The 13,829-nt window shown below is 43.2% G+C and overlaps 1 protein-coding gene across 3 annotated transcripts in view; it reads left to right on the plus strand.

Moving 5' to 3' along the window:
• Window positions 1-13,829, plus strand: part of PCSK6 (proprotein convertase subtilisin/kexin type 6) — a gene marked incomplete at both ends in the record, with an annotated part of 162,505 nt that overhangs the window by 69,571 nt on the left and 79,105 nt on the right. The gene's annotated exons all lie outside the window — the stretch shown is intronic.

The raw sequence follows: 13,829 nt of genomic DNA on the forward strand, positions 1-13,829 counted from the left end.
CAATTGGATAGTGTTTTGGAGCTTCTTTTGTTGGCAATTTTTAATTTTATTGCATCAAGATCAAAAACTGTTTTGTTTAACTTCTGTCTTTCAGAATTTGTTGGGAAATTCTTTGTGATCCTAAAATATGTTCACTTTCTGTAAATATTAAAATGGGTATTTGAAAAATACTTTTATTTCATGCTTATCAAGTACCAATATCTATGTAAATCAGAGGTTGTAACTAGTGGCCCACAGGTTTCCTTGACCTGCAGAAATGTGTTTTGTGTGATCCATGCAGTGTTTCAGAAAAATGTGGGCAAATATTTACAAGTCAAGAGGTTTTATGTTAAAAATACAGATTTGGGGTTTCTCTTGAAATATCAGGCCATTCTGGACTCCTTGATGGCATCCATTAGCTGGAGTAGCGCAGTGACTGCTCCTTCAAAGGGCAATTTACCTGTCTGCCTTTCTCCGTGATTTAATAGACCTGTCCATCTTTGTCATTTACCCTGTGTGTCTGGTGCCTGTAGGCATTCGCCTTTTTCACTTATGTGCTGGATAAAACTTATTGAAAAACGTGGGATTCTTATGTTGACCAATTTGCCTGAGAAAATCTATTTCATGGATATGATTATGGATTTGTCAGTTTCTCTTAATATATATTTCTATAACTGTGTTACAGTGTACAAAAGTGTCATGCTGTTTTCTCTTTATACTGACGAATTCTGTTTACTGATACTCTGTTAAGGATTTTTGCATCTATATTCATCAGGATTTTGGTTGGTAATTTTTAATTTTCTTCTCCTTTTTTTGGTACCATCTTTGACTAGCTTTGGTATCAGGGTAATACTAGTTTCAGTAAATAAAATGAGAAGTGTTCTCTTCTATGTACTGGAAGTGATTGTGTAGGGTTGGTGTTAATTCTTTAAAGTTTTAGTAGAATCTTCCAGTGAGACCATATGTACTTAAAGATCTCTTTGTTAAGAGAACTTTTTAAAAATTAAAAATTCAATTTCTCAAGAAGTTATAGGGCTGTTCAAAAGATCGATTTCATATTTGGAGAGTTATGGCAATTATGTTTTATGTGAAGTGGTCTACTTCATCTAAGTTCTATAGTGGTTTTTTGCTTTCAATTTCATTTTTTCCCTCTTATCTTTATTATTTCCATCTCTCCTCTTCTTTGGCTCATTTTGCTTTTCTTTCCCTAGGATCTTGAAGTGAGTAGTTAACTTATTGATTTGAGACCTTCTTTTTTCTACTGTAAAGTAGTGTTATAAATTTCCCTTCTAGCAATAGATTAACCACATCTTGCAGACTCTGTTATTTTGTATTTTAATTTTCATTCAGTTCAGTTTACCCTCCCTCCCCCAACACTTAACACTTCTTGTACCCATAGATTATTTCAAAGTATGTTGTTTGATTTCCAAATATTTGGAGATTTTTCTGTTATCAATATCTAGTTTGATTCCATTGTGCTTGGAGAACACATTCTTCATGACTTCATTCATTTAAATTTGTTGAGGTTACTTTATGGCCCAGAACCTAGTGTACCACGATACATGTTCTTTGGACACTTGAAAAGTATATGTATTCTCTCGTTGTTTGGTGGAATGTTCCAAAAATGTGATGAGACTCTGTTGGTTGAAAGAGTTCTTAAGTTCTTCTGATATACTTACTGATTTCTGCCTGTTCTATTATTGAGAGGAGTATTAAAATATTCAACTGTTATTGATTTGTCTATTTTCCCTTGAAGTTCTATTAGTTTTGTTCACCTATTTTGAAGCTCTTTTGTTTGGTGCTTACACATTTAGGATTACTGTGGTTTTGGTGAATTGTGTCTTTTATCATTATATTTTGTCTCTCTGTCTTTGCTCTGAACTCTATCTGCTATTAGTATAACTGCTTTTGATTTTGTTTGATTAATTTTTACATGATACATATTTTTCCATCCTTTTTCTTTCAACCTGCCTATACAAGCATACTGCATTTTATTGTACTTTGAAGATATTGTGTGTTTTACAAATTGAAAGTATATGGCAACTCTATGTCATGCAGGTCTTTTGTGGCTATTTTTCCAACAGTATCATCTCACTTCATGTCTGTGTCACAATTAATTAAGGCATGTACAATTTTTTTTTAGATATAATGCTATTGCACACTTAGTAGCCTAAACTATATAAGTTTCATATGTGCTGGGAAACCAAAAACTTCATATGACTTGCTTTATTGTGATATTTTATTGCTGTGATCTGGAACCAAAACATAATATTTCTAAGGTGTACCTATATTTTTCTATATTTGGATTGTGTTTTTTAATCTAACCTGCTAATTTCTGTCATCAATTGATATATTGGCCATTTACATTCAATGTAACCTATATTTGGGTCATGTTTTTTCAATCATCCTACTAATCTCTGGCATATATTTAGACCATTTACATTTAATGTAACTTTTGGTGTGTTAGGACTTTTGTCTTTTATCTTCTGTTTGTTCTGTTTTGGGTTCTCTTCTTTTTTCTGTCTTCTTAGGGGTTACATAAATATTTTTCAAAATTGTATTTGATTTATCTACAGTATTTTTATTTATTTTTCTATAGCCTTTTTAATGTTTATTCTTATACAGCTTTCTTAGTGACTGCTTTGGTACTATGTTATATACACGTATCTGTGTAGGTATTGTTTTACCAGTTTGAGTGAGTTTTTCTCTTTTACATCCTATTGGCCTCCCATAGTTATAATTGTCTTAAGAATTTCTGTACATACATTTAGAACTACATCAGACAATATTATAATTCTTGCTTCAATCATTAAGCATAATTCAGAAAATTCAAGAGAAAGTTCCATTCTTCTTTCTATACTTTCACAGCTTTACCCCTTTTCTCCTTCTGACTCTCCACTGCCATGAATGTTAGATCTTTTGTTATGGTCCCATAAGCCTCTGAGCCTCTGTTAGTTTTTATTGAGGTTTTCTTCCTGTTTTGCTTTTTGGGTTTTTTTTTTCCTCTGCTGTTCAGATAGGGCAATTTCTGTTATTTTTTTCTCCTTATTCCCTCTTTTCTCTATCCTTTATATTCTGTTATTGAGCTCATTCACTGAGTTTTTAATTTTGATCAGGGTGTTTTCATTTTTAAAATTTCTATTTGTTTTTTTTTATATCTTCTATTTCTTTGTTGAGATGGTCTGTTTATTAAGATTTTGTATTTTGTCATTTTTTGCAGGTGTCTTTGTAAATGTTCAATGAAGCATTTTTACCATGGCTACTTCAAAATCTTTGTCATTTTGATAATTCTGACATCCCTATTATCTCAGTCGTGACGTCTGTTTATTGGATTGTTGTTGTTTTATGCCATTCACTATGGTACGATGCATGATTTTTAGTTAAAATCTGTGCATTTTTATATTATATTTGATGCTCTGGATCATATTTAAACCTTCTGTTTTAGATGGCTTTCTCTGACACTATTAGCAGGGGAAGGGGAACCCACTGCTTCTTTAATGCCTGGTGTAGGTAGATGTTTATGCCTCACTATTGCCAAAAGTAGTTAGCCATTCAAGACTGCTCACTCATCCACTGTTGGCATCTAAGAATGGGAGGACTCCTCATCATTGATGAGCAGGAGTGAGAGCTCAAGATCCCCACATACTTACAATGACAGCATACTAGATGGTCACCTGTACCAGCAGTGATAATGAAAATCAGGACCCTTCATCAGGTCTCCTGATACCACTAACAGTAGGGGTCTGTTGGAGACCTGTTGGATTACTGTTGCATTACTGTTCCCAGAACATGGTCCTCCCCTTTGGCCTCAGCACCCTCTCTCACTGGTTAAGCCTCTGAATCAATCGTGTGCCACTCATTGCCCAGCTGCCACTGCCTCCACACTTTATACTCATGCCTGCTCAGGCACCCTCCTGCCCTTGCACACTGTGCTCCAGGGTTTCGAGTATTTCTGGAATTGCTCCTACCTCTGCAGAAATCTTCTCACAGGAGGGTGCTGCTTTCTCCTGCTGGCTGAGCCCATCTGCTTTTCTGTCTTCCCCAGTTCTTCAGAGCATCTTATCTGCTCATCTCATTTTCCAGAACAAATTTGTTCTTTTTCTTTTTTCATGTTCTCTCTGGGGACCTAGGCCCTGAGGAGTGGTAGGCTGAGCCCTCAGTTTTCCTCATGGGCCAATATCCTTAATACAGCTGGCCCTGGAACAACATGGGCTTAGGACAATGATCCACCACACAGTGAAAAATTTCATAATTTCTGACATCCCCATCTTAGCTACCAATAACCTGCTGTTGACCAGAGCTCTTACCACTAACATAAACAGTCAGTGGACACAGATTTTTGCATGATTTCTGTATTATATACTGTATTCTTACAGTAAAGTCAGATGGTGAAATGAAAATGCTGTTGAGAAAATCATCAGGAAGAGAAAATACATATTTGTAGTACTGGATTGCATTTATCAATACTGTAAGTTGACATCAGCTGTTTACAATAAAACCCCAGTATAAGTGGACCCATGGAGTTCAAGTTCAAGGGCCATCTATATTTTTTATTGTGATGACAGTAACAGTTGTGACTGATTGCTGTTAGTTGCCAGATGCTTCATCAAACACTTTGCTCAACTTTGGATCAAATCCTCAGGATGATTCTGTGAGTTGGATATTTTTTTTTGTGTGTGCATTTTTCCCCCTTTACTTAGGTAACATTGGTTTATGACACTTTATTTCATTTAGGGGCGTAGGTCCGCACCTCCCATGTCTATTTCCACCTTCCCCCTTCCATCTACTTTACACCAGAGGAGGCTTAACTACCATGAGGTTAACTACCAGAGAGGTTAACTACCATGTCCTTGTTCACCAGCTGCTCTGAGGCAAAATAGAGATTGAGCTCAGATCTATTGACCTGAAGTATGGACTCCCCTTTGCAGTTGTAGCTCTGTGCTGCTAGGACGCAACATTGATCAAAAGAAGGTGGCTCCCACCTAGCCCTGCGAGCAGGACAGAAACAGGATGGAAACTCCAGGATGTGCACATGTTTGCTTCTTGACCAACTTCATAGTCCTTCCATAATTTGGCCTTGGTTTTTTTCTCTTGGCCTAGAATATAATAAACCATGCTTTCCAACTTCCCTCTGCTAATGGGAATAGCATCAGAGGGTAGAGAGAAAGGAGAGTGGCCATGATTCCTAGCCTCTTCTCTCTTGACTTTTCTTTTTCTTTTTTTTTTTCCTAGAACTGGGGTACAGGCCAGAGATGCAGGGGGTGAGAGGATTCACCAGGTACAGAGTGAGGAACAGAACAGGCAGACTGACTGAAATACACTGCTGAGGGGGAGCAGCGGGCGAGACAGGAGAGGTCTGCTATGTCATGTGGGTAGCTCCCTGGCTGGGGATTGAACTCGTGCCACAGAGGCTGCAGACAGCTTCACAGTGCTGTGCTTAACCCCTTGTGCCACCAGGGAGGGCCCTCTCTTAACTTTTCTTGACTCTCTTGCCCTGTTAACCTTTAATCCCATCTGATCCCATCTGCTCCTTGCTGTCATTGGTGGTGGCACTCCCAGACTTGCATCTCCAGCCATCATATCCTCCTCCTCTTCCTCATCCTCATCTCACCTTCAGGGTGGGGTCCATGGATCAAAGCTCTTCCTCTGGCACCTGGAAATTCCAGTCTGCAGGCTAAGATCTTAGTCTGCCCACTGCATCACATCCCAGGATCCTGTAAGGCGGACTCTGTGGAGCAGGTGTGTGAAGCCCTCGTTCCTTTAAATCGAGGAGGTGACTAGCTTTAGGCAAGTTCCTCATCTGTGTGGACACTTAACCAGATTCCAACATTTTCTTGAGGAGAGCGGGCTGCCACCCGGGCCCCGGTGTGTGTGGTACAACATGTCCTGCTCCTACTTCAGAGAAGCACCCCTGGCCTGAGAGACAGGCCCTGGAGATCTGTACTGGAGCAGGCAGCTGGAGGCTGCTGGGGTTCCCCCCCGACCACCCACAACTCTGGACCTGGCAAATGCTTGGAACAGAAGAGCTTCCCTGCTCAGACCTCACAAAGAACTTGCATCTTTTTAGCCTGTTTACTCTGTTTCTGGGAAGGAAAAGTAAAACTCCAACAGCCGATTTCTGTTGGCACTTTTGTTCCATATTTTGATCAGGGGAACTAAATCATGCTTTTCCTTTCATAAACATGAAAATGTTAAGTACATAACAGCTAAATTAATCCAGGCCCATAAATTAGTTAATTATGCTAATTCAGAGTCACAGAATTCAGTCTCATTAGTGTTTCCATTAAGCAGTTTAGGCTTGTGAGCGTTTTAAGAGAACAGTTTAAGCTGCAGATTAATCTTCAAAGACTCCAAGTGCATTTTCAATTGCAGTGGGATTTAAAATGCATTGGGAAGTTTGGGGGGATTTAGGGATTATAAGTAGCTACTGCTTAGTTGCTGGTGCTCTGGGGAATGCGGGTCCTCTCTCACCCCCAACATTCTTATCAAGGGCCCCGCCTGCTGGGTGTGAGCATCCCTGGGCTAAGCAGGAGCATGGCAAGGAGACAGACAAGAAGTGACTCTATCTCCTTCACTCCTCTGTCCCCCTGGCCCTTCCATCCCCACTGCAGCCACTTCCCGGAGGTCAGGGGACACTGGCTTTTGTTTCCACGGGGATCTGCATACCCTGAGTTCCTGAGATTGCCCTCACAAACACTGAGTAGGTGTACATCAGAAAGACAGACAGGTGGAGTCTAGATGACGGACATTCGAGTCTAAATAACAAGCTCTCGGGGCAACCTTTGTTCTTGGTAGTGCAGATGTCCTATTTTTACCACCTTCCTGTGTCCTGCAGAGGCCAGTTCAGAGCCTGTGCGTGCTTGCACACGTGTTCGGCCTTTTGGACTCCTCAGGGCTCCCCACGCTCCCCACCCACCTGCGGCGTGACTGTGTGGGAGCTGCATGGGCTCAGAAGTGGGCTGCCCTGACCCTGCTCTCAAGTTGCCAGCTCTCACTCACTGTGGTGCTTTGACCCCATTGCAAAGGTCATGAGAATGAGGAAAGTCATGAGAGTTCATTTAGATTTCAAATCTAGGTTTCTAAGACTCTTCCAGCTGTTTCTTTGAAAAATCAACAGGGCCCCATTAAAACCCCAAGAAGAGTGGCCAGTTTTAAAATGTCATTTTCTTGCTATTTAGACTTGGTCAGACCTACAGATGAGGGAGGGGATGATGTCCTTGGACAGTTTGTTACAGGCGCCCAGAGGAGGGATGTGCCATCTATACCGGGCCCCTCAGGAAGCACTGGGGTTCACCAGAAGGCAGAGGGAGCAAGGGCACATGTGAGTGGAAGCCTTCATTGTGGTGTCTACAGGATGGAGCTGTCAAGGCAGGGAAAGCAGGCTTATGATTGGCTGGTTTGAATAATTTCAGGGCTTTGAGGTCTTGGGGCAGCCCCTGATACTTGGTCCTGGGGCGATCAGAACAGGCAGATAATGGCTTGAAGTGTGGGATCCCCCATAAAAGAGGGCGTTGGGGTGTGGGCCCTGAATTGGCAGGTTTGCACATGAAAGTTCTTTACTATCCCCTGGTGGGAGAGTAGCTGTGGTGGCAGACCCAGCCCCTCCAGGGTCAGTCGAGCCCCCAAAATGTGAGTCTCAGAATAAAGAAGAGACATGATCTATGCAATATAGACACAATCTAGGACTGACCTCATCTCCATTGACCCAGGCTTCATGCGGGGATGCCCATGATTTATTGGACTCCCACTGACCACTGCTTCTGCACTCTGAAAGAAGATAGACTGGGTCCATCAGGAGCTCAGGAACAGAGCAGGAGGCCAGGAGAGACTTGACCTGGGCGCCTACCACTGGTCTCCGAGCACCTCGTGTGACAGTGGCAAATGACAACCTGCAGGCCACAGCTCCCTGAGGATCGTGGAACGAGGTTGTCACATGTGGGCATGTTCTGAGATCTGAGAGGCCTGTTCCTGTCTTAGGCGATAATAAGAGATGACAGGAACCTTTTAGGTCTGTAGCATTTCTGAGTGACTGTTGAAACCTCACTTGGCCCAGGATAGCTGTTCATGGAACAGAATGTACTCAGTTTTACTGGGGGGAGAAAAACCCAACAGAACCAATTCTCTGTGGATTTACTAAAATAAACTCAGGATTAATGAGCAGAATTTGTTGGGGAGGCCTATTTGTCACACTCAGGAAGCTACAATCTAATTTTACTTGCCGCTGTTCATTGCTCTTGCATTGCCATTCATTTGCTGAGGGCAAAATACATTACTTCCCAATAAACAAAAGTGGGCCCAGCGTGGCCCGTGCCCCTGCCTTATTATGCGTTAACAGCCCAAGCTGATGGTTAACTTCGTATTTTGGGGTGTGTGTGTGTGGGTGTGGGTGTGGTGTGGTGTGGTGTGGTGTGTTCTTCCCTTTGCCTTTTTTTTTTTTTTTTGGCTTACCAGCAGAAATTTATTTTCTCACAATTCTGGAGGTTGAAAGTCCAAGATCAAGATGTCAGCAGAATTGGCTTCTCCTGAGGCGCCCTCCTTGGCTTGCAGAGGGCTGCTTCTTGCTGTGTCCTCATATGATCATTCAGGGTGTGTGTGAATTTCCTCTTCTTGTAAGGACACCCCACGGGCGCCTTCCCATATGACCTCAGCTTAATTACCTCTTTAAAGACCTATTTCCCAATACAGTCACGTTCTGATCTGCTATTGCCTTTGACATTGAGCTTCCTTGGAAAGTTTTTAGGGGAAAGGCTGTGTCTTGTGCTGCTTTAAAGGCTGGACTGCATGTGCATAGGTTTACCATGCCTTGTACAAATCTGTACAGTTTGGAAAATCTCAGTATAAGCTAGAAGTCACAAGAGGGGAGGAAGGACAGGTCACTATGAAAAAAGTGTTATTTTTAACTTTACTGAGCAGCTTACAAAATCAGTCATTTCAGCAAGTTCTCTCAGACCATTTAAAATATTGTTGGGTTCAGGCAGTTTTACAGGAAAGCACACGAAGTGGCCGCTTGAACACAGGTTTAATGTGGTACAAGTCCTCTTTAGGCAGAATTTTTTCAATGAACATTCTGGAAATTTTTTTGAAGGCAATCCATGCATGAATTTTTTTACCTGTAAGTAAACATATTTTGTTTCTACGTTATCTTTTCATTTTTTTTATATCTAGGGTTAGCATTATTGTCTCATATCCTGAAAGACAATATTGATGGAGGTACTGACAGATAATTCATCTTGCCAATAGACAATGTAAACTTACAGCATCAATAATTACCCAGCAGTACTGTGATTGCATTTTCCTTGCCTTAGGATTTTCTTAAGGTTTTCTTTTCTGTAGCTGACTTTATTGTCATACAGTATGGAATACATAAAACATACAAAATATGTGTTCATCAACTGTTTCCATTATGGTTAAGGTTTCTGGTCAGCAGCAGATTGTTAGTGCTAATGTTTTGAGAGAGTCAAAAGTCATATGTGAATTTCTGACTCTTGGGGGGAGTTGATGCTCTAGCCCCTGTGTTTTTCAAGGCTCAGTTGTTTTGTTTAATTAGAGGCAAGCCCATGTGATTCTTTCCTAGGTGTAGATTCTGTGCAGAACTGTCTTTGGGGGAATTCTTTTTGTACCTGACAACTTATGGTAAACGAGTCTCTCTTTTTTCTTTTGAGAAATGATGACTGTTTTTCTTCTCGTTTTGGCATCCCAGAGCACCATGTGCACTGAAAGCTAATGTTGGAACAGCAGGTTTCTACTGAAAATATTTACCTTTTCTTTGTTGGCGACTTGTCAGTGTTGGGGAAAATAGATGCTTCATTAAAACTTAAAGACATTATGCTTTCTATCTTGCACGTCACTTTCTTCCAAGATGAAAAGCATTGTGTGAGGTGTGGAGAAATCATTCTGGTCCTACATTTTTACATATTTTAGGATGCCTTCTGGCATCTAATGCTTCCTGTTAAACATTTCAGCATCTCTAACTTGCATGGGGACATCCTGGAATAGGAGGGCAAGTGTCCCCACTGGGACATCAGAGTTGGCTGGCTACCTGGGTGGCCAGAAGGGTCTCTTGCCCTGGACAGAGAATGCAGCTGCCATTTCTCCAGCAGAACTGGGCATCAGTGCCTCAACATATATAGTCCTCTCCACTACCCCACTAGTTAAATATTGTGGAAATGGAGGTTCATAGACTATGAGACCCTGGCTTCAGGTCACACAGAGCTGAGCTTCCTCTCTAGAACTCTTGGCTTCTTCTCTCCATCCCGCCTTGCAAGCTGCTGTCTATCTCCCCTTTGCTGCATCTCACTGCCACCTTCCCACACTGGGTGTGCTCCATGCCCAGAGCCCTGGTGCCTGACCCTGGCATCTTTGACACAGCATTGGAGACGGAGGTCCTGGGCACACTGCATTGTCCTGACCCATCAGAAAGGAGAAAGCACAATGAGCTGATGTAACAGTCCATGTGGGCTTTGGTTAGGGGTGACTCCATTAAGGGGTGACTGCCTGTTAAGGAGAAAGGAACCCTGCACTCGATGCTGACCAACCCAGAAATGATTTGGCCTCCATCATAACTCCCTTAATCTTCAGCGAGGAATTAGTTCTTATTCGATGAAAATTAAGAACTTTTGTTTATCAAGACCCCACAAAGTGAGAAGAAAAGGCACCAACTGGGTGAGGACATTTATAGCACACATAACCAACAAAGGATTAATTCCTAGTGCAAGCAAAACTGTGCAATATATTATTTGGGCATGCCTACAATTGTGTTAAAATGGTAGTTTTAAAAAAGACAATGAGTGTCATAATCCAAAATTCTAAGCACTTTCCTCTGTGAGGAGGAGGCAGTGACAGGAGGACACATGGGTGGGGACCCTGGCAGGTCATGTTCTTGCTCCTGCATTGCATTCAGGGAGTCCTTTTTTTTTTAAGATTTATTTATTCATTTATACAAGAACTGGGGTACAGGCCAGATGTGCAGGAGGGTGAGAGGATTCACCAGAGACAGAGCAGGGAGCAGAACAGGCAGACTGACGAAATACACTGCTGAGGGGAGCAGCGGGCGAGACAGGAGAGGTCTGCCGCACAATGTGGGATTCTCGCTGGCCAGCCGGGATCGAACCAGCACTGCAGAGGCTGCGGACAGCTTCACAGAGCTGCACCCAACTGCCTGCGCCACCAGGGGAGGTCCCAGGGAGTCCGTTATTTTATTAGATACTATAACTAACGTGCATGTGCCATCCGAACCCTCGTATGTATCAGACAATGTACATTTAGAAAATAAAGGTAAAAGGGTTACTGTTATCACCAACCCCTTGAGGCGACGTTAGTACCGCCTCTTTTACAAATGGGGAAATGAGGCTTAGTGGGGTCAAAATAGCCACCCACCTGTGCCTTGAGGGCTCACGGCATGCCAGGTGCATTACACCAGTCATCTTTTTTGTCGTATGGCACCTCTGTGGGTAGATACCATGGTGATTTATAAAAAATGGAGACTTTGTGAGATGCAGCATGCGCAGTCACTAGCCGGCCACAGTTGGTCGCCAAGGCGTGGTCACCTGCGGCGTGACCTTCTCCCTCTTGCTGGCACAAGGGGAGCTCTGTTCCACTGGCCTCTCCTCCAGAGTGAGCCATGAGCTGTGTCCATGATCCACAGCGCCCTATTTCAGTACCTGGACAAAGGTGGCTCCCTGGGCCTTCCTGCCAGGCAGCTAAGGTCCCCTCTGGTCAGTTCCCGCTGCCACCACAAGATACCACCGATTGGTGGTTTAAACAACAGACACATGCTTCTCACTGTCCTGCAGGCCTGAAGCCTAAGGTCAAGGTGCAGCCTCCCATTCCCCTGAGGGCCTACTTTGTGGCTCCCAGACACCAACTTCTGGGCCTCACAGGATGGAGACAGACCCCAGAGAGCTCTCTGCTCGCTCTTCCTATACAAGCACTAATCCCTTCCTGACCTCATCTACACCTAATCACCTCCCGAAGAGCCCACCCCAAATACTATCACATTGGGGTAAGCCTTCAACATGTGAGGTGGGGGCACACACCATTCAGTCCATTGCAGGCAGAAAGAGGAAGAGATATAGAGAACCAGGAGACAAGATTTAAGTTCATTTCTATTGTTTATTTTCTATTATTAATTAATTATTGAGGTTACATAGTCCACACTCTGATGAACTTCGCCATCACCCAAGCCCCCTCGTTATTGTGCTATCCATTTCCCCAGCTCTGATTTTGGACACAATTTCCAGGCTGTGGGGGCTGGACTCTCTAGGCCTCATGGGGTCCCTGCTAGGTGTCAGGCCCTGATGCTACATCCTGGGCTTCCCTCTCCCCACCCCCACTACTCCCCGACCCAGCCTCCCAGGGGTCCTCTGAGATGACTCCCACACTCTCATCTCACAGTTGGGGGACTGCAGGCCAGATGCTAAGGGGGAAACGTGGGGAAATCCGTAGCCTTTGAAAATGGGTAGAAGGAATTGATAGGCTGGAAAAAGTCACAAAACTACTGTTGCGTCTTCTTCAAATTATCTTTGGGTGTAGGATGTTTCTCCCCCTGACAAATCATAAAGTGCATTTAGTTATCTGTTTACACTGCATGTTCTGCTTGGCAAGAGATTCGAGAACAAGATCATTTGAAATGTGTGTGGTTGGGTGCTTTGCCTATGATATCTGTCAAACATGACAGCAGGGTATCTGCACAGTTACAGCTGAAATGGACAGGGCAGACAGGTGTAATTTTCATAACATGTAAGTCCCTGAGCACCTGGGGAGAATCGCTATCTCTTTCCTGTGATTTTTCTCCCGCTTGAGCTGGTACTCTTAGTCTAGGGCGAAAAAAAAAAACCTCAATTTTCTTTTTTTTTTTTTAAATCAATTATATTCATTCAGAGATTCTGGATTTGGGGGGGTTTCTTTGTTGGTTTTTTTTTTTTTTTTGCATATCTGTTGAAATAGATTCTTGGATAGAGAATGAATATTCCCAGTGCAGCCTAAGGGTTTGGTAAGGTGAACCTCAGAAAGAGTGCTGCCTGGACTGGGGTTGCATTGTTATCAGTAACTGGGCATCAGAGGCTCATGACGTCTCTTCTCTGGGGATGGGGCTGCAACCATTAACAATCTCGTCTTGGAGAAACCTTTCCTGGGTGAAGGGAAGTGTTCTGTAAAATTTGGTGGGGGAAAAAAAAAAACTTGAAAAGAAAGTACTTGCTGCTGGCACAGAAAAATCCTAGAAGTAACCAAAATATTGTCACAAGTAATTCTCCATTTCCCAGACTTTCTGTAAAAAGTATTGTTATATTCAGAAAAAGCCCCTCTTTCTACTATATCTTTAATAGCACTAAGATTTAAATGCATTTTGATGAAAGATTTCACCATCACATACAGGGAGCTGGGCCTGGTGCAGGAGGGGCCCTGGAGACTCTGAGTGGGCTGTGGGGGCTGAGTGGCCCCCTCAGTGCTGATGTAGGGTGGGGAGGCAGAGCCTCAGAGAAGTCCTACTTAAGTATTTACTAGAATCCAGGCAGGGCCTGCCCGTGGCTGTCAAATTACCCCCTGCTTCCCAGTCACACACATCGCAGGAGACCCACCTTCCCCAGGTGAGACCCTGGATGGGGGTGGGTGAATTGGGAGGATAGAGGTGAGGTGCAGTCATTCCTACTGGATGCAGAGTCTGATCATCATGGAACCAAATGAGGGGCAAGGAGGACCCCCTGGTCAAGAGATGCTGGTGGACCTGCTCACCCCCTCTCCTGAGATGCTCTGGAAGCAACTGTGCTCCCAGGAAATATGCAACCTGAACACACAGGATGAGATGCCCCCACCTCATGGGCTTCTAGGTTAAAATTAATTATGAAATCAGG

This window comes from Talpa europaea (assembly GCF_964194135.1).
Source record: "Talpa europaea genome assembly, chromosome: 14".
NCBI lineage: Eukaryota > Metazoa > Chordata > Mammalia > Eulipotyphla > Talpidae > Talpa > Talpa europaea.